Below are 21,028 nucleotides of genomic sequence, written 5' to 3' on the forward strand. Positions count from 1 at the left end.
GTCCAAAATAGCTGCTGAACAGTTTTATTTACTAAGCATTTAGGTCCAAACAACATACTAAGTATTTAGAAAAATCCATGGAAATGAAAATTTTTTCTTTGAAAACTATAATTACATACAAATGTATGCCTACACTTACTATCTAATGTACAAACAGTATAATCTCCTCAGATATCATCATCTTAATTTCCTGTTACATATGCTTTTTTCCATAAGACTTGTCTTTTATAATTGCCAAAAGAAACCCCAGATATGCAAAGACAGGGCATCTTTGAAAACAATGTAATAAAATCCAATTTTGAAGTCTTAAAGTACCTCCAGCTAGTAGTTTGCATAGTATTTAACGTTGAGTAGAGGAATATTTTTAATCTCAAAATATTTCAGAGTGGTTCTGTGAGTTTCTTGTACTACCCCAGGAATCTCATACAGTTTGGAAACCATGGAGCTACATAAGTACATTATGTACTAGCCTTTCAGGAACATAATTTGTGTGAGAGTCTTTCTTTCCCATATTGGAAGACAACATTCTGGAATTGATATTTTTGTACAGACACATTGATAGCTAAGAAAAAGTCACATTGACATCATTAAATTTTGACTTTAATACAAATTTCTAATTCTCAAGTTCCTTATGAGAAATTGGGGGAAACAAGGAGGTAATAATACTGACTCATATGTGCTAGTTCTCAATTAAATAGCAGATCCAATTTTACTCCTTTCATCTGACACTAATAGCCATAAGGCCACGGGCAGTCACTTTGCCTCTATGGTCTTAGATTTCCTCATGAATGAAATAAAGGGATTGAACTAGGTAATCACTGAGAAAAGTCACAGCTCTAAATTTCTTTGTTTCCCTGGTACTAAGTACATTTTTTGACTATTCCCCTAGCACAAAGTACTCTGTTAGTGTTCTATAGATATTGATATTTACTACTGATTAAAAACACTCACAAAACAGACTTATAATGTCATATCTTATTTCTCAATAATACTTGTCAATTATTTTCCTTTCTTTGCTATTTCTTCTGATTGAAATTATATCACAAACAAGAGTTGTTGTTGTGTGCTTGTGTGTTGAATCTTTTTGAACTTGCTACATACACACAAAAATCTATCAGAATCTTCAATAATGGAAAAGGCAGCCGTTTTGAACTGTGATTTTCTTTCACAGTAACTTATATAGGTCAAATTTCTTGTAGAAAAAGAATTTCAGTGTTCATAGTCAATTCAAATGTAGGTACACCATCAGATATACTTTAAGCATCACCATTTTAGTTCTTGACTATGCTTGTATATTTCTTGAATTGCATAAGAAGGAGCAAATAAGAAACAGAATCTCAGTCTATTTCACCAAGCCTGGTAAGAGAAATAACAAATATCTCTAAAGAAATTGAGTTATAACAAACTGAAATTTCTAATGCTATCAGAATTGGAAAATGAAGTAATGTTATATATCAATGAGAATGTAATATGCATTGAAAAATATGGATTCTAGAAATTTTCAAAAAGTAGTTTTCTAATTTGGAAAGAGGAACATGTTCTGCAGAGATATTTGCCATAAAAATTTTAATTAAATACCCTTAATGTTTTAATGCCTTGATTATTCTCAAACCTCATCAGGTTCTTGGTAAAAAGAAATTTACCAAAAATAACTAAAATTATTTTATTTTCCTCCAAATTTCAACCAAAACTGATTAGTAGTTTCCAGGAGCAACTCAGTAAGCTAAAAAAGTGGGTTTTTTTAATTTATTTTTGTTTACATTTCTATTTTATTTTCTACTTACTTCTATCCATAATTTTCCCCATTATTTTGCATGTGGTTCCTAACAATTGCAGAAATTATTGATGGAGGTCTTTGATGTTCACTGTTACAAACAGCAATGGGGAGCTTTGTAGTATGTACAATGCCAGACAGGAGTCATCTCCAGTTTCTAAGTATAATTCTCTGAAATATGCATCTATAACCACAGCTTTCATTTTTACCTTTAGACCCTAAAAATCTTCATGACATATCTGACGTAAAAATATACATGGCCTAGATCTCATGTGGGCATTCATAGGTATTCCAGTACAGAGGTTTTCCAGGGGAGCAAAACAGAACAGAAGACTGCAAATTGCTACTGGACTTCCTATTGTGGCACTGACATCATCATGCTTTCATAACTCAATTTAGAGAATTACAGACTCCAAATTTTTTATTAACTTTCACATTCTATAAAAATCTAAGTCTTCCTGATTTTTTGCTGTTCTTGTTCTTTATTCCCACAGTGGTGCCTTTCTATCGTGACAACTTCTTAATTAGTCATCTTCATGTTTTTCTTTATCTCACATTAAATCAAATTTATTCACTATTTCACTGATTTTATTTCTGATATTGAGATCTGTCATTGTTTGTTTACCACAGAAAAGCAAATATTGCCCCCATCCCTCACTGCTGTACTACACACACACACACTCACCAAAAGCCAAACTCCCGTTGCATTTAAGTCTCAAAGCAATCTGATCCTCAACCTACTTTTCTAGACTTAAGAATAATCCCACAGATCCACCTTTTACACTCTAGGCTTCCAGTAGTGGACAAAGTCACCATTCATCCGTATGTGTCTGACAATCCCTTTGTCCAAGCTTTTTATTCTAATACCTCATCCTGAATGGCAGAGGAACCACTTGTCTCCCACCTGAATTCTTTGCTACAATTCTACTCAGTTTAACTTAATTGAGGCCCAACGATGATGGAAGCCTATGCAATACCAAGTAAAATTACTCAAATCCCTTGCAGTATTCTAATAGCATTTATTTTTTAATTATCTTTTATTTCTATTGGAGTTATTGTAATGTTCTTCCCTATAAAATTGAGAGTTCCTTGAACAAAGCAATCAGATTATCTTCAGCTTTGAACTAATATACAGAATTCATGGGACTGAAACAGAGTATATTGTTGTTATACTGAAGTTAGTTATCTTGTATATTCACCAAATAGAATTACTGCAAGGATTGAGTAATTTGATCGGGATGAGGGGAGGAATAATCCCCAAGATTCATAAATCCCAGTGTTTTATAGCAGTGGGAAAGCTCTTGGCCCCTGTGTGAGAAGCTGCTGACTCTGGAAGCTGCAGACTACAAGGGCCTCGCTGTCTATCCTCTCATGGGGAATTTTCCGCACACCAACGCCAAAAGTCATCTAATTAGGATCCTTGATGTCTCTGCTACAGACTTGGTCAACAATGGTACCATATTCTGTATCTCTTGCCACATAACTCAGCTCCAAATGTAAAGCCCAGAGAATGCATTTGGCAGAAACTAAATTACAACAGGACTCCCGATATGAGGAGACTGGGAAATACAGTTTTCATTTTCCAGCTTCTGCAGAACAAGATATCGCACTAAACTGTGTTTGGAATGGAGGTGGTGTGAGTCAGTGCAAATCCTCCCCCAGAAGACTCTTGCCTTTCATCCCAAATTGAAGTTTCCAAACAGGAATATTTGAAGCCAAGATATGATCCCAGCTGACCCAATGCAGCTATCACTCTCAAAATGAAAATGATTTCTGGTAAGCACTGTTTCCATCTCAGTATGATCATTTCTCCTGTATTTGAGTCACAGCCCTGTCTTGATATTCTATGAACCACAGAGAGAACTGTAAAGATAGCCAGGACCTGTAGTGAATATGAGATCATAAGAGAAAAGAAGAGATGGGGGAGAAAGTAAAGCTAGCTAATATAAATATAACATAATGTAACAATTTAATGCTATATTATGTTATATATACAGTCAAGAACAGGAAGAATATGTAGTTAGCAATTGGAAACTTTATTTGTACAGGAAGTAGAGATGCCGTATTTTGTATTCATCATTTCTGGCTGCTCATTAAGTCCATGTTCCCTTTGTTTCTTGCCCAGTGCCTCACAGAACTCAAGCATTTGTAGTGGAAGCGTCTGTGTTCTTAGAGGCCTTCCTTAGATTGCAGCGCTATTGTTCTCCAATTAAGTTTTAACAAAGAGTATGGCAGTTCTATCAGGCACACCCAAGAATGAACTGGCTTTCAATTCTTTCCTATGAATGGAAAGTGCAAAGGCTACCCTGTTTCCTCTCATTAATGATTCTGAATCACCCTTGTTAACACATGTTGATTAAATGTCATGAGAAACATGTAATGGCCAGGTGGCAGACATCTCTGAGTCTAATGGAGCTGACTTGAAGTTCTCTGGTAGAAGAATTTATTCCTTGAGTACTAAAAGCTCTATGCTGGTGGTGACTAAGGCCAGAGGTTAAAATAGTATTTTTTCCCGTGAGTCATAAAGTACAATAGTGGATCTCTCTCACTCCCTATTCCTGCTTCCTAACCCCATGACAAGATAAAACATCTTTATTCTGATTGTTGGTTAAAAAAAAGAGGGAAAGAGAAAGAGAATCTTTATACATACATTAACAAATTGCATACGGCTATTTTCAGTTGGTACCATCACTGAGTATATTTTACTATTTATAAAGCTCCCTGACTACAGATGATGAACTACGTAGTATAATATTGTGATAATTATCCACTTGTTCCTCTTTTTTGTATAAAACAAGACTCTTGGACAGACTAATATTGTGTGAATATAGTGAGGAGGACATTTGTTAAACTTAGGTGTGTTGTTTGCAAGATTCATTGTGGGCAGAGAAGACAAATTTCTATGCAGACTATAAACATGTATTCCAATGTGAGCAAATTGTTACTTATTCTATTATCAAAAGGATACAACATAAAAAACATTTTACTGAACTGCAGGTGATGTTTCCCAGTTATGGTGCCAGATTTGAAGCTCAGCATTGCTTTCTAGGAGTAAACAGGGTACTGGGTCTCTACAATATAACATTTATTCCAGATGTCCATGTGGCCAGCTAAAAATCAGAGATTCTTTTACTCAGGAAGAGAGAAACAGATGTCAGGAAGTAATTTGTAGGCTCTACCACAACATTTAATCCAATGAAGATATGAGTCTAATCTCACTTTAAATTCAAATTGTTTTAACAATAGATAGAAGTGACATTGATGAAGTATTATAAATTGAAAGCTGAAATGACTTTACTGAGCAATCTTGCAAGGTCATTTCAAATACTATCAATGTATTTTCACAGTAACAGGGCTTGTTTGAATATAGGCATTAAAATATTTCTTGAAATATTGGCATTTAAAAATAAGACAAATATTAAGGATTTTGCCTGGGATCAGAAGATTGGAACCAGAAGACAACTCCAGCACTTTTCAAACTCTACAGCCATTTCTTAGGGAGAGAAACTGACTCATGTGGCTGGATCAAGCGGCTAAAATTGAATGAGAGTCTATAATGCTCTAGACACTGTCTTTGCATATTGTGTGTTTTCTCACTTAATTTTGTAATTGACAATTAACATCTCCTATTTTGCTGTTAAGGAAATTGAAGCATAAAGTATTTATAAGTTTTGCCCAAGATCATCCAGCCAGCAATCAGGATTCATCTCAAGGCCACTGGATACCAAGACACTTACTGCTAAATGTCTACAATTCTGTCTTTGCAAATAAAGATTAGATTAGATCAAGTAACGGCTTAGACATAGGAATAATCTGTTTCAGAAGTTAGGAAAATGTAACTCAGGAATATTATCATAAAGAAATACCTATTTGAAAATGAGATAAGCATAGTACAAAAGTACCCAAAACAAAGGTTCAATGCAATTTATATTCTGCAGAAATATTGAAGCACAGATTTCAATAAATGTCTTTTAAATACAATTAATTACAATTAAAGTGAGCATTACATATCATGTGTCTTTCCCTAAAGGTGAAAAGCATTCACCTTTATATATTCAATTTTAATAGGCAATTTATGACCTAGATTTATGCTTAGCATACAACTGAGAAATGACATATGTATTGGATTTGTATTTAAATTTGTAATTTTAAACAGTAATTCGATAACATTTCTATGGATTGAAAGTCTAAATATCTTGACATATTTTAGGGGATTTTTAATAATTAAGAATCTTATAGTATTTTAAATGTAGCATTGAGACATATATAACACAGATCAGAGCAAATTATTTCATCAAAAAAAAAAAAGAAACAAAGAAAACTCAGGGCAGCATCAGTCTGAGAATAGTAAAATGCTTGGTTTCCTCAGAATGTGTTTGACAGTAAGATTTTTTAAAGATCTAAGAGGTTGACCTTTCTCCCCCCACAAACTAAGTAGACTTTTAAAAATGAGTACATCTGGTTTATGTTTCTAAACCTCTGGCCTTTGAAAGCTTTGTTCCCAATTCACACAAAATACCATTCAGGATTGCTTGACATGATGACCCATCCCTGTAGGTGGTTAGGGAGTAGAAGGATTAAATAGATTCAAGAATTTAACAATATATCCATATATATGTATATATATATATAGAGAGAGAGAGAGAGAGAGAGAGAGAGGAGGTTAATATTTGCATCCTGAAATGATTAATGAACAATACTGTTCATGAGCATATTTTAGGCAATTGTGTTTTTGAAGTTCTAATTACAAAAATTATTGTTTTAAAAGAAGCAGATTTGTCTTTCTTGTATACAATTATATTTGTGCTGCTATCTGGTAGTTTAGAACAAAGCACATAATGTTAAAAAGTGAGGTTGTTTTCCTTTTATTTTTAAGCTCCAAAGCTGTTACTAGGGGAAAAAAAGCCACTAAAAGGGTGGTCAGGTTGGATCCATAAATCTAGATGGCCGTTCAGCATTTAACAAACTCTTTGGTACTCAATTGAGTTAAACATTAAATGGTGCATTGGCAAGAAAGATTTCATTTCTATGAGGCCCACTAATAAAATACTCTGAGTTATTTGTGTAGAATGTAATTCCTTCTGACTTTGCCTTCCATTTGCCTTGAGGCCATACCAGTTTAAAAGTGTTCAGCACACTACACCATGCATAACAGGTAATCTGCCTAATTAAATCCTATAAGGATGTTCTAAGTAAAATGCTGAAGAGCTCCCATAACCTCTGTTTCACCCTCCCCATGCACCAGGGCGTCTGAGATTGAGAAACTCCAGCCATTAACTCAAGTGTTTACACTTGAAGCTCAAATTCTACTTTGCCAGAATGGCTCATTTCACATTTTACAAATCTGTTTTCTCATTTATAGACAGAAAGTAATTTGTCAATTTTTTATATTATAATTCTCAACTTGTTCTGATAATGAATGATCTAACATATAACTGCAATACATATTGCAAAAATCACATTGTTATTTGGACTGCTGAATTCAGAGACCTAATAAGATTAACATCTGTATTTTGAGTGCATTCATTTGGTATATTTCAATGAATTATTAATTATGACCAACAATAAAATATTATTTTGCTCAGATGCACAGCAATAGGAAAGATGCCCAAGAGAAATTTATCTGACAGCTCAAACAAAATGGCCAAAATCTACACACGTTACTCAACTAACGCAGCATGAAGCATATTTGCCCATCAAAAACACTCAGTGTGTGTTTTTCTCAGCTTGTCAATGTTTTATCAAGAGACTAAAAACTGAACTTCTGTATTCAGGTAAGGAAATTTCAATACAATGATTAAATATAAAATATGATAGGAAAATAACAAGATTTTGGAAGGCGCCTCAATTATACTACATATTGACTAAAAGAATTTTCATTCAGTAAGCATCAATACAGAGAGAATCATTACCCAACATAACCAAATTGCATATTATCTATTATTTGACCTATTTCTATTGACAAAAGAAAAGTCACTGCCTCTTACCTTAGTCCTTTACAATCATCCTTTCCTTTATATTCCATCAAATTATGAGATAAATCTCATAATCATGTTTTTTTCTTTTATTACACACACAACAAATAGCCAAATCAATCCTACTTATTCATTCCATATACATTTTTCAAATTCCCTCTATGTTTTTCATTCTTCCATAGGCTACTTTCAGACTGGGCTTTTGGCAGCAAATTTTTTCTCAACTGTACAAATAACTCAGTCTTTTTTCTATTTCAGTTGTCTTAGAGATATCCTAGAGATGTCAGCTGGGGCACTGGTTGTTACTGGAAGGCCTTTTCAGACCACTTCAATTGAGTCACCAGTTTCTCAGTCCCAGCAAGAAGCTAACACGGACATCCACAGATAATGAGCCCCACAGTGATGATATTGGTCAGTTAAATGTGTATCTACCTGACTTTAAATCCAAATAATTGAAGACAGAAGAGTGAAGTACAACTAGGAACCCAACTTTCTAGTCCAAAAATACCTGAATTTAATTTATTCTTTTCAAAGACCTTGAGAAAGTTACTTATGTCTTGTTTTCTCAGTTTCGGTTTCCTTTTCTAAAATAATGAGTTTTACCATTCAGCTCCACTCAGAAGACTGAGAAATGTCTGTCCAATGTTTTCATCTCTTCAAATTCTAAAATAAACTTCTTGTCTCAAAATGGTTCTTTCCTGTCATTGCTTAGACTACATTTACCATTATTATATCTAAATTTATACAAATCATTCATGATAGTCACATCTAAACTTCAAAACAGGTAAGCTGGATTTTCTACTTCTCTCCAGATGCTACATTTAATTTTTTTCTACCTCATTTCTAGCACTTTATCTAAAAGCCTTAGAGCAGAAGTCAGAGATTGTCGTTTGATGTTGGAATTTTTGAAATATTAACTTAACAATTATTTGATTACTAAAAAAGTGAGTTTCCACATAAAACAGATTTTTACCTTCTACTGAAGAATGTAAGGTGTGGTTTCATTGGTCCGTATTAAGTCATAGCAAAAGTCACATGGGTAGGAGGAATGGCATTCTCGATTAGCAGTTTCTGAATCGTAACAACCTACATCTCACATAGCTGCTAACTGTACTCCCCTCAGAGGCGTTGGATTTTGAATTTACTGCCTTAAAATCTTGTCCTAGGGCTAAAATATGAGTCTAAATGCTTGACTTTTAGGATGTTTTTCTATTTTGCCCTGTATTTTGAAAAATATTTTGGGTTACTTGACCCAATCTGATTTAAACATAAAAAATTGCAACTATTCACTGCTAATGTCCCATTAAGCATTTTTAACCTTAATGTCTAATAATAATATAAAATTCATTTCAAATCAGCAAACATCAATTAACTACCAGAAATCTGAAAGGTGATGCAATATACAGACAAAAAAAATACAATATGGCCCTGGTTGTCATGGATGGAAAGATAGATTTGAAATAAAATTTACTGCAAGGCTAAATATCTTGATGTTAACAAGAACTCAGGAAGCATATAGGAAAAGACATGACAAGGACATGGAGGAAGGCATCTAGACAAAGAGACATTTAATCCATCCTTGAAAAGCGGCATTAATTTGGGGAAAGGAGATAAGGGAGAAAGGAAGTAGCAGTCAGATAAGAGTATAGAAAGGCACACATGCAAGATATCTTTGATATTTTGGAGATGAAGATGTGATAGAGAAGTGAGTAGGAGATAATAATGATAATACTTCAAAATCATGAATGTCATGTGCTTAATTGTTAGACTAAAGAGTAAGGACTTCATTTTGGAGGAAGAAGGTAACCTCTGAAGGTCTTTGAAAAAACAGTGAAATGGCATGAATTTCATTGTACTCTGCCATGTAAGATTCCACAGCCTTAAGATATCTCCAAACAGGATGATGGTATGTAGCTCCTGTCCAGTATAAATGCCCACTGATTTCAGTATAAACAGTAACATACAGAGTTCACAAGATGACTATCCTTTTCTACCCATAAAATATTGCAGAAGTCAAAAAACTGGACCAAAAAAATGTTGGATTCCACTTTTGCTCATAATTTGCCCAATTTGTAAGAGAACTTATTCTTCTTAATGTTTAATAATGGATGAGAGTGCCTTAAGATTCAGTCCCATATTAAATGTCCATCTTCCTATATGCCACAAAAGTGGGCACATTTCTCAAAAATTCTTTTCCAAACTGTTCATTTATCTTCTGATTTCACCTTAGTTATCTGACTTTTAAGTCATCCTATTTACCAAAGATTGAAACATTTTGATAGCATATGAATGTGCCTTATTCTTTAGTATATTAAAACTATCTCCTCTTCTAAGATCACAAAAATATTACTATTCCTATGTTTTATCTCTTTGATGGGTCAACATTACTCATGAATGTTTCACCAAAAAGAATAAGATTCTTTCCTTCCACTTCTGATCCAGCTCCTTGCTAATGCACCTGGGATGTTAGCAGAATATGATCTAAGTACTTGGGCCCTTGTTAGTCATGTGGAAGATCCGAACGGAGTTCCAGGCTTCTGGCTTCAGCCTGGCCCGGACTGGGCCATTTTAGTCATTTAGAAAGTGAATTAGTAATGCTGGCGCCGCGGCTCACTAGGCTAATCCTCTGCCTTGTAGTGCCGGCACACCGGGTTCTAGTCCCAGTCGGGGCGCCGGATTCTGTCCCGGTTGCCCCTCTTCCAGGCCAGCTCTCTGCTGTGGCCAGGGAGTGCAGTGGAGGATGGCCCAAGTACTGGGGCCCTGCACCCCATGGGAGACCAGGAAAAGCACCTGGCTCCTGCCATCGGATCAGCGCGGTGCGCCGGCCGCAATGGCAAAAGGAAGACCTTTCTCTCTGTCTCTCTCTCTCACTGTCCACTCTGCCTGTAAAAAAAAAAAAAAAGTAATGGATGATATTTCTATATTTCTCTGTCTCTCCTTAACTGTGCCTTTCAAATAAATAAAATAAATCTTTAAAAATATAATATTCCTCTTTAAAATTTGTAAATTATTTGAAAAATAATTATGTGCTTGGATATCTTTGTTCAGTGTCATCCTCATAAACTATCTGTTCAGTTTTACACTGAGCTAATTTAGAATAAATCCTTTGATTTTTATCTTAAAGAAACCTAATTATATTAATACTTTACAAGAAAAAATACGATGGAGCTCTTAAGCTCAAAATATTGACATATTTGTTCATCATCATCTTCACTCCTATTGGCCAACATAAACGTCATCCATAAGAAAATAGATAACATAGTTAAAACTATATTAATTTTAGAGGGGCTGGCATTGTGGCATAGCTGGTTAATCTTTTCCTGTGATGCTGGCATCCTAACTGGGCACCAGTTCGAGTCCTGGCTGCTGGACTTTCAATCCAGCTTCTTATCGATGTGCTTGGTAAGGTAGTGGAAGATGGTACATATGCTAGGGTCCCAGCCACCCACGTGGGAAACCCAGAAGAACTTCCTGGCTCCTGGCTTTGATCTGGCCCAGCCTGGGCTGTTGCAAACATTTTGGAAGTAAACTAGTTAATGGAAGAGCTCTTTGTCTCTCTCTCCTCTCCCTCTCTTTCTCTCTCTCTATAACTCTGTATTTCAAATAAATAAATAAAGCCTCTTTAAAAAAATTATGGAAAGAAGCATAGTCTCTAAATTTAAAAAAATCAGAATACATGAAAAGTTAGATAATCTGATGATTTCTCAACTCTTCTTCATCCTGAAAAGCAAATTATGATCTTATGCCATATGAGTACTCTGTAACACACACACCACACACATACACACACACACACACTCACCTCACCACCCAGCCTGTGCTGTCATGGGTTGGGGTGGGGCTATATTTTCCCTGTAGTGTTTGATTGAAGTAGCATGGTCTTAAAGTTTTGTCTTCTAGGATGCTCATATCCTAGTCATTTGATTGGAAAGAATACATTTCTGTTGTTGCTATTTTTGTGCTTATTTGTAGTTGTAGTGGTTTGCACCCACTGATGTTTCAGGGTGGCCAGCTGCTTCTGCTCCACATCTGGGGCATGTAAAGCAAGAGAAAAACAGTTCAGACTCACCACTATGATTACCAGTCTTCCTTTTTTTTTCCACATTCAAAAGTCTTATATTTGATTTATCTAAAATGTACAGGATTTTGTGTTATATTTACAGAATACAGAATACAGATAAGCATACTCTAGAAACATTTAGGCAAGAAATTTTATGTTAAAGCATTATTTTATTTATTTGCTTTATACTTCTAAAAGCTATTCAGAGAGGCTGGCTTTGTGGTCCAATGAATTAAACCATAGCTTGCAATGGTAGCATCTCATGTTTCGGGTCTCAACAGCTGATTCCCTACAAATACAGCTTCCTGTCAATATGCCTGGAAAAGCAGCAGAGGATGGCTCAAGTCCTTGGGCCCCGGCACCCATGTCAGAGACCTGGATAGAGTTCTAGGTTCCAGGCTTTGGCCTGGACCAGCTCTGGACATTGTGGCCATTTGGGAAGTGAACCAGCAGATTTAAGATATCTGTGTGTGTGTGTGTGTGTGTGTGTTTCTCTCCTTTTCTGCAATTCTGCCTTTCAAATGTTTAAATATATCTTCACAAAATAAAAATAATTCATAAATGCTTTTTGCAATGCATATTGTTATACAATGGGAATTCTTCATGATGCATCTTCTGGCTTCCTTTCCTATAGAGGAGTATACTATGATTCAGGTTCCAGAAACATACAGAACTGCTTCTGAGGAAAACTGTCTTGTCCCAAGTCCTGCAGCACTGGAACAACTCTAGCCAACTCTTCATATATTTCCTGTGCCAAATCACCCTGTCCCCAGTCATAGCTGTTTGGACCAAGAATAGAGGTTGATGAACTAAAATAGGAAATTTGATGGTTCATGACTTCTAAACCAACAGGAGATAATGTTTAATTGCTTGAGAATATAATTTTCTGGCTGATATGGTAACAGAAAATTGTCAATGTATTAAGCTGCTACTGGATTTCTGGAACCATTTGCTGTGCGATAATGACATTATTCACTGTTCAACTTTCTTGTCTAAGTAGGCCTAAACCTCTGGGTTCTTGGCAGGAGAAGTGCAATGACTATTTGGACCACTGCAGTTCAGTTTTTAAAGAAAAGAAAAAAAAGCTTTTTCCTATTTCTAAATCTCTCAGTCTAGTTTATCCCATGCAACTAAATGAAAAAGTAAGGAAATATGAAACCATAATGACATGAATTATAAAAATATTGACCCTTCCAGAGCTAATCATCATATTTTCCCATATCTTCAGAGTTGCTAAGCATATATATTGAGATTTAGGTATTTCTGTAAAATGCAAAACCAGATACATAATCCCTACTTTTAATTATACCTATCTTTTCTCTAAATACCTCTCTTGAGAAGATCAATACTAACTCTGAACAGCCTACATTGTTATTAACTTCCATACACCATATTACACACAATATGTAGATGGCATCACAATATAGCAGTGCAGGTTGTCTCCTGGGTCATCATGTTTAGCATTTGCTTGTATAGTATACCTTATTGTTAGCCTTAAAGCTACTTATCTTTTATTTTCAAATCTGTGCAAATCATATCACACTGCTTATTTAAAGAAGTAGATTTTTACTTTCTATTGTATTTTGTGCATAGCAACTAAAATAAAATATTTTCTATGTGTCTATGTGTTGTTAATTTTGTTTGTTTTATATCTATTTTTCTTCAAAGAATCATCAACCAGTTTCAGCAATGCTAGCAGTTGCCAACATTGTAGCACATTTTATTACTAACCTTTTTCCCCTGTCAGTGGACTTAGGTGTTCACACAATGCAAGCCAAAGCAATGTGAATGTTAGGAAGCCAAATACAAGAGAGTTCTTTGGATTTTCCTACCACCAAAATATCCTGTCACAATCTCTCTCAGTTGGACTGTGGAACTTCCGGAAATCTTTGCAATAAAACTCCATTATCTAAGGAAACGAATATAAGGCTTTTGTTTCTTGCACCCAAAAGCACGCAATTCTTAACACCATATAGGTACACTCATCTCTTTCTGTTAGAACTTTACTATACTTTTTATGAAACTAACAAACATGAAACTAGCAACTAGCAAACTGTGAAAGAATCTAGTTGTAAAATTCTTCCAGCCGGCGCCGCGGCTCACTAGGCTAATCCTCCGCATGCGGCGCCGGCACACCGGGTTCTAGTCCCGGTCGGGGCGCTGGTTCTGTCCCAGTTGCCCCTCTTCCAGGCCAGCTCTCTGCTGTGGCCAGGGAGTGCAGTGGAGGATGGCCCAAATCCTTGGGCCCTGCACCCCATGGGAGACCAGGATAAGTACCTGGCTCCTGCCATCGGATCAGAGCGGTGCGCCGGCCACAGCGCGGCTGCCATTGGAGGGTGAACCAACGACAAAGGAAGACCTTTCTCTCTGTCTCTCTCTCTCACTGTCCACTCTGCCTGTCAAAAATAAAATTCTTCCTCAGATCATTAATAATGCCTATAGCTTTATAAATATAGGATGAATATTTTCCTTTAAAATATAGAGCACTTAACTAATGTTAGAAATAGACCATGTTGTTTCTAACTGAATTAAAGTTTCAAAATAAGAACTAGAACATTTCATATAATCTATGTTCTTAAATATTCAAAATATTACTCATCTAGAGATGGCTGTTGAGATATTAATTTATATTTAATTCTTTTTCCTGCACTTTTTTCCTTTTCCTTCCTGTCTACTAAGACAGTTAGCCCTGCTTTATTGCCTTAGAAGGGGTTGGTATGCATTTGAATTCAGCAGTAACCTATAAAATCTTCTGGGATATATTTTCTTATAATCTCAGTCTATGGAAACAGATAGAGTCTGAGAGTAAAAGAGGTCTTAATGAAAGCAGGCAGGAGAAAAGAGTTCCTCAGGTTAAAAAGACATTCCCTTGGCTGTTGAGAGGAGGGAGCTGTGGATGTTCTTGAGCGAAATGAACTAAGATTCTTGTTTTCTGACCATGGCCTGGTGGAGACATTGAGACTCCAGAGAGAGAAATTCTGACATCTAAAGACATAATAACAGAGGAACCAATGCTTCTGTATCAAATGTCCCAAGGAATCACCATATCCCAAGGAAGATCATATCAAGTGAACAAAACTGATGGAAAAACACAAGGAGGAGTTTATAGACTCTTAACCGATGAGCAGAAACTGCCTCACTCCATCCAATTGCTCTGATGCTGTGCAAGAATCAGAAGTCTTGAATACATTGCCAAGTTGAGAATCAAGTTCAAATTAAATAATAACCAAGATTAATTTTGTTCACTTTACAGGCTAGATGGCAGAAATCAGATTGCTTGAGAAACTAGTATGTATTTTCATATATCTTAGTTTGTCTGGGATTATTACTTTTTATGCAAATTATCAGAAGCTGATAACATTCGTAACATAAAATGTGACTCCATTTGAAGCTTTGCTGTATTATTTAATTATTTTTCACATATTATTTAATCAAATGTTTGAAGGGAATAGTAGGAGATATTTTAAATTGCATTTAAGTTTTACATTTTACTCAGGCTCATAGGGTCATGACCATTTTAAAGATGACAAAATTACATTTCATTGAAGATGAGAATGTTGTTTTTTACACTGTATGTGTTATTCAAAACTTAGAATTAAGGCCAAAAGTCATGAAGTAATTTCAGACAAATGAGATCTTAGGAAACATATGCAGAACATTGAAAGATTTCAAGGAACACCTTAGATTCTACTTTCTTTCCTGGATTTCAAAGCTTCGACTGTTTGTAGTCTCCTGTATTCCTTCCCTCCCGTGAGACCAGATGCTTCAGAGAAATGACCTTCTAATGTGGTAAATTGAGATCTAACTACTAATTACTAATTGTTATTGCAATTCTTGACCTGATCTCTAGAGCTGGAAATGAAATCCCTGTCTCTAGAGTGTAACCAGATCTAATAGGCGGCCTCTGTGTTGAAGCAGAAAGTGCATATTAGCAATTGAGTGACTTTTAAAGTGTTACCTTAATGAACAGCATTGATGTAATGTGTTTTGAAGCTCAAACTAGGTAAATGTATTTTCCTTTTCACTGACAGTAGTTAAGTACAAAATTTCTCTCCCTTTATTTAGAATGAAGAAGCATATTAGTAAAAAAAAGTACTAAAAAGTTCCCCAATGGTACATTTTTAATAGCTTCAAGCTGTTAACAGTTACATTGTCCCTAGGTATGGGTGGCACATGTTGTGGTTAACTGATTAGTACAGAGCCTCTTGACATACAGACATTTTTCTGTTACTGGTATCAGCCATGAAAATGTATTTCCAAGCAATTAAGCCTCAACTCCTGCTGGTTTGGAAGCCATGAACCTTCAAATTCTCATTCAAATTATTCAACACCTACCACTGGTAGGGAAAAAAAAATACAACTTCATTAGTAAAAGCCACAAAGAAATCTATTGATAAGTTTTTAAAGTTTCTTTAACATGGGAAAAAATGTAAAAATGTTCAGATTGTAAATTAGCCACACAGCTCTAAAATGACCTCACTTTCCTTTTTCATAACTCTAAGGATTTACTTTATGAGGTCTCAGGCTTAACAACATACTTCAAGAAGAATGTGGACAACAAAATAAATATATGAAAGGTTATGTGTAGGGGAGCAGGGAGAAAAACAGGGCAAAGAAGCAGGACCATTAGTACAGTGTGTGTAGTTTCAACTTTTGTCAAATGTTCATATGTACCAGATATCCACTTGTCAACTCTAAAATTAGAAAAATTGGATACTGGACAACTGATTTCCATTATGTTAGCTAATTTCCTCCCCTCCGCTCTCCAATATCATAGAAATCTCTTAAACCTTGTAGAGATATTTAAATATAAGTGTGCTTTATTATCCTTAAAAGGGATAGAACACGAAGGTAAAGTGAGGTAGAAAAATGAAAGGAACACCCAACAGTAATGCTTTTGCATAGTATTGGAGGATATTTTACAAATATTTGTAACTATATATATATATATATGTTTTATTCTAGAGAGTCAGAGTGTTTATTTCAGTGTTTCATAAATCAACCTTTTCCAATATCCCATAAGCAGAGTTAGCTTGACTGAAGTCTCATTATCCTTTCAAAGCATCTGTATTGATGTGTGTGAGTTGGTCTTCACCACAGCATATCAGTTAGTGGGAACTGGACTGTGTAACTTTAGCAAACTATTGAAATTGGAAGAATTTATTATGAATAATTTCTCTTATACTTTTGTTAATAATGCACTTCTTGAAAGTAGTCTAATCTTGTTATTCCATGTGTGAACTGAGAAATTTATTATTTTTAATGGAAGTCAAATCTATTGTTATAATCTAAAGCTCTCAACAAGTAGATGACATACTTTCTCTTTCCTTGTGCTTTAAAAGTAGGGCTACTAGGGGCTATAGTCACTCTAGTTAGCATTCTCATTTAATTTTGACTTTAGGCTTTCAGTTGTTATTTTTTTATTTTCACAAGAACTGTTCAGATGAAGGATATATACATTTATATCCAAATTATCTTGAATAATTCTTTGAATTTATTAAGTAGATCTTTCTAGGATAAGAGAATGACTAAGGTGAAAGATCTACAACAAACTACAAAATTGGGATTATCTTGGAAAAGTATATATGTGGCACCAGTGCTGCGGCATAGTAGATTAAGCCTCCACCTGTGGCAACTGCAATCCATATGGGTGCCAGTTCAAGTCCTGGCTGCTCCTCTTGAGATCCAGATCTCTGCTGATGGGCTGGAAAAGCAGTCTAAGATGGCCAAAATATTTGGTCCCCTGTACCCACATTGGAGACCTGGAAGAAGCTCCTGGATCCTGGCTTCAGATCAGACCAGCTCTGGCTGTTGCAGCCATTTAGGGGGTGAACCAAAGTTTGGAAGACCTCTCTTTCTGTTTCTCCCTCTCTCTAACTGCCTCTCAATAAATAAAATAAATCTTTTTAAAAATGTATATATTGTAAGAGAAATTTCTCATTTCAGGAATTATACTTATGATGTCAGAAAATAGACAGTTTTCACTCGTGAGCTAACTGATCACTAGATTTGTAAAATAGCTGAGGGTGGTCATCTGTGACCATTCCTATCATTATTACTTCTATTCATGTTCGGTAAAACTGTTTATGGAACCCTAATAAAGGTCTTCTCCAGATTTTGAATATAGAAAAGAAGTAAGTATTTAACCCCAGAAATCTTTTCAGAGAGGTGGTGGTTTTTTTGTTTTGTTTTGTTTTTATTTTAAATAAACATCTACCAATGTGTAAACTGTTGATAAGTGATAAAGATAATGATGAAGAGTGATAAGGATAATAAAGACTTTTAAGAAGGAATATCTAATCTGTAAGTCATTAGCTGGTACGAAGACTCAGCATAGAAAGTGGGATTTGAGTGACCTGTGGGTTGATGGTTAGAATTGACCATTGAGAATGCCTCATTCCAGGTGCATGGGTGGAAGGTGGTAAAGAGCACAGAAATTCATTGAGTATTGATTGTGGAAGGCAGTGAGTACCAGTTTAAAGTGCTTAACTCTCTTCCTTAAAAGCAAAAAGGAGTATTAATTATTTTGAGCCTGAACAGTGACATGATAAATGTTTTGCCTCAGAAGAATAATATTAAAAAAAAAAAAAAAGAGAGTTCACATTTGGAGGGCAAACTATAGAAGTAGGAAAGTCTATGAAACTATTCTATATGTGAGATAGCAAGGTCTGAAATACAACAATGGCAGGGGGAATGGAAAAGAGGAATTGTTTACAAGAGGCTTTAGATCAGAGAGGAGAGAGGTCTCTAAGAGTTAATTCATAATTCTTGGATTATGATTCTTTATAGCTGAAGAACAATCATATCCTTGCTGATTTAGAACCATCACAAATAATATGGTCTTTTGTTAAAACTGAGTTTTCAGCGAAGTGAAAAGATAAAATAAGTGATATATACATCATTATCAATGAATCTCATGAACATAACAATAAGTGAAAGAAATCAGACACTGAAGAGTATCTGTCTACTTATATGACTCTTTACAGTCTATTTACATTAATTTCAAAGTCAGGCCAAATTAATATGGGGTGAGATATACAGTAATTTTGTTGAATGGTAATGATGGAGGGCAGTAGGGAGCGTTCTGAAGGGCTGCAGATTTACCTTTGGGTTTGGGTTCTGCTTACCCAGATAAATATCTACTTACAAATTCACCAGCTTGATCCTTAATATTTGTGCTTTTTACTTATGTAAACATTCAGGCAAAATATAAAAAAAATATAAAAATATACTAAGAGTGTATTATTAAGAATATCAAGAACTTATTAAAAACATAATGTCATTTTCTGAATTTTGTAATAGTTTACATATTAATATCATTTAATTTTTTAAATTTTATATTTTGTGTTTTCTTTCCTCATTCTTTTATTTTATTTTATTTTATTTGACAGGGCCCTCATTCTTTATAAATGTTCATTTACGGTCCTAAATTTAAAAGCAAAATTTTAAAGTGTAAAGAATAGGTACAAAACTCCAATAGGCAATGCCAAATCACAACTTGCAGACAGTTAAAGGAAATCTCTGACTCAGGTCTTCCATCTACAGCAAGGATATATGAAGGAAGTATATATAGGTAATAATATCATTAACTCATTTTTGAAAATGTCATTCATATTGAAATACAAATGACTTACATATTGACATATTATGTTACATATATTACATCTGGATAACATCTTACTATTGCCATTCTATGTATCTCCATTCTTAAAGGATGTCAGGTTTGGAGTGATACATCCTTTGTTCACAGTAATTTGAAAAATTATTTTAGGTGTTGAGTTAGCTAGTTCACTGACTAACATGTATAGTTGGTGCTGTGATCTGCATGTGTACTGCTCAAATTCAAAAGTTGAAATCCTAACCATCAAGGTGATGACATTAGGAGGAAGGGTCTTTGGAAGGTAATGAGAGCATAAGAGTGAAGCATTCATGAATGTGGTTAGGGCACTTAAAAAAGAGATCTAAGAGAGACTATCCTCCCTACTGGTTCCCTTCCACTAGGTAAGAACACAGTAAGAAGGTAATAGTCAACCTATCATAGACCCAGCCAACCCACACATGGAACTTTACCCAAGGGAAGTAAAATGAGCATGTGAAAGAGCCATCTCTACTCCCACATTCATTGTGACTCAATTCACAGTAGCTGAAATATGGAATCAACCCATATGTTTACCAGCTGATGGCTGGATAGATACATACACACATATGTATATGTATGTATGTATATACATACATATTTGTGTATATATATATATATATACTATGTATATATACCAGGTATATATACTATATGTATATGTATATATATATATATATATATATATAATATGAAGTACAATTCAGCCATAAAAAAGAATCAAATACTGTCTTTTGCAACACAATGAATGAAACTGGAAACCATTATGCTTAATAAAATAAGCCAGTCCTCAAAAGACCAATATCATTTGTTTTCTCTGATATGTGGTAGTTAATACAAATACAAAAAAAGTATAGGAATGAAATTGACGTCTTGTGATATGATCACTGTTTTTAGTCTTTGCTTACATTCCCGTGGAACTGAGTTCTTCCTACTTTTTAATCATTGAAGATTCAGTTAGTGGTGAAATAAACCTGTGATTATGGAGGGGATTCAAATTATATTTTTGTAAAAAATAAAGAAAAAAAAGGAAGAGAGGGATATAGGGAGGTAGGAAAGTAAAGTTATTATCTTATAACTGTATCTGTGAAATACATGAAATTTGTTCTCTTTATATTTATAAACATTTTAAAATAAGAAGGTAATAGTCTATGAACCAGAAAATGAGCTCTTAACATATCATAGTCTACCTTGATTATGGACTTCCTAGGCTTCAAAACTGATAATTTGTTTTTTATAAGCAGAACCATTTATAACATCTTTTTTTATAATCTTTGTTATATAATCCAAATGGGCTAAGACAATTAGCTAGGAAGCACACAGAAAGATATTCAAGATTAAAAGTAATTAAATAAATGCATTTTAAAACCAGAATGATATATTACTACATATCTTCAAGAAATAGGAAGCAGGCAGCTGGTGTTGTGCAAAGTGGGTTAAGCTGTCCCCTGTGATACAACATCCCATACGAACACTGATTTGAGTTCCAGCTGCTCCATTACCAATCTAGCTCTTTGGTAATGCACCAAGGAAAACAGGGGAAGATAGACTAAGTACTTAGGCCCTACCATCCATGTGGGAGA

The 21,028-nt window shown here is 34.8% G+C and overlaps 1 long non-coding RNA gene across 2 annotated transcripts in view; it reads left to right on the forward strand.

Moving 5' to 3' along the window:
* Positions 1–8,437, forward strand: part of LOC127493433 (uncharacterized) — a 50,918-nt gene extending 42,481 nt beyond the window's left edge. For both annotated transcript variants that reach the window (XR_016237246.1, XR_016237245.1), the window contains exon 4: positions 8,008–8,437. This is a non-coding gene — a long non-coding RNA (uncharacterized LOC127493433). The remainder of the gene's footprint in view (positions 1–8,007) is intronic.
* Positions 8,438–21,028: the final 12,591 nt, after the last annotated feature.

This window comes from Oryctolagus cuniculus, chromosome 7, assembly GCF_051225735.1.
Source record: "Oryctolagus cuniculus isolate XC-2025 breed Fujian yellow rabbit chromosome 7, ASM5122573v1, whole genome shotgun sequence".
In the NCBI taxonomy this organism is placed as follows: Eukaryota; Metazoa; Chordata; class Mammalia; order Lagomorpha; family Leporidae; genus Oryctolagus; species Oryctolagus cuniculus.